The sequence below is a fragment of the Salvelinus sp. IW2-2015 genome, linkage group LG6.2 (genome assembly GCF_002910315.2).
Source record: "Salvelinus sp. IW2-2015 linkage group LG6.2, ASM291031v2, whole genome shotgun sequence".
In the NCBI taxonomy this organism is placed as follows: domain Eukaryota; kingdom Metazoa; phylum Chordata; class Actinopteri; order Salmoniformes; family Salmonidae; genus Salvelinus; species Salvelinus sp. IW2-2015.
The window spans coordinates 6781-8045 of NC_036846.1; the positions used below are offsets into that span (position 1 = coordinate 6781).

The 1265-nt window shown below is 42.0% G+C and overlaps 1 pseudogene; it reads right to left on the reverse strand.

Annotated features, from left to right (window-relative positions):
- Positions 1–768: 768 nt before the first annotated feature.
- Positions 769–1265, reverse strand: part of LOC112081111 (protocadherin beta-4-like) — a 7025-nt pseudogene continuing 6528 nt past the window's right edge.

The window sequence follows — 1265 nt, forward strand, 5'->3', positions numbered from 1 at the left end:
GGACAGAATTATTTAAAAAACACAAACAAAATGATCAACAGCGGCCCTCAGATCCAAAACATGTAAAAAAAAAAAAAAAAATGTACAGCTGTGTAGAAATGATTCAACATTGTCCGGCACTATTTTCTTTCCAAAATGTCACATTTAGAAGCACTGTGGTACGTGCATGAACAATCTAAATACATGCCATGTCCTATTACTAAAATAAGACCAACAGGGAACATAGCCTAATCATTTGATACAGGAACATGGGACTATATCCTCTAAGCCCTAGATTTGATCGTGCATAAAACTTTTCCATGGAACAGCCGTCCAAACCACTACTGGAAAATACAGTAAAATACCTGTATTGAGAGCTTTTTGATTGGTATAGGACTAACCGTAAACACGGATGAAAATGTATAGTGACTCCTGATCAATTTAGACAGCAGTTGGAAAAGGTATAGCATACACCGTGTGAAAGAAATGGCGCTGTCCATACAGTGTGGTTCTGAAATGGTATTTCAACGCTACATCCTTACTATTGTAGCACTTGGTATTCTTGTTCAGTTCGAAGTCAGTTCCTACCAACTCAGCAGGCATACGCAAGCCAAATCTAACAGTAAAACGCGTAGTAGCTGATATACGTTTAACCCTACAGAGATGAGCAGAAAGGGAGCCAACCGAGTAAATTAGCCATGCACCAGAGCACAATAGTTGAAAAAAGACACATTCCAGAAATGTATTCCAAAACAATGTGCTAAATTAAAAAATGTCCAATAAACTCACCTCTAGTGGGGAGTCTGGTTCATCCAGGATGTTCTTTTCATTCTGCATCCGCTGCATCGTTCCTGTAGAACTGGGGTCCATTACCAGTACGTTCTGACTACAGGGTCTGGCGAACTGACAGTCATTCTTTCTGGAGTCACTCGTCCTGCACACCTCGTAATTGTACACGTGCTGTAGAGTTCCTGTCCCCAAAGTGTCTGCGTAACGCGGTGGATAATACGGAATAACCGGGAGGTTGGAATGATAGAGGATGCGAGACTGTCTCCATCTGTATATTTTCACTGATATAATAACCACTAAACACGTAATAAACAAAAAGGAGACTACAGCCAAGGCCAAGACTAAGTAAAAAGTCAGGTTGTCATTGTACTCCTTGTCGTGCGTAAAGTCAGTGAACCCCGAAAGCACTTCAGGGAAGCTGTCCGCCACCGCCACGTTAACATTGACTGTAGCTGAACGAGAGGGCTGCCCATTGTCCTCCACTACAACAGTGAGCC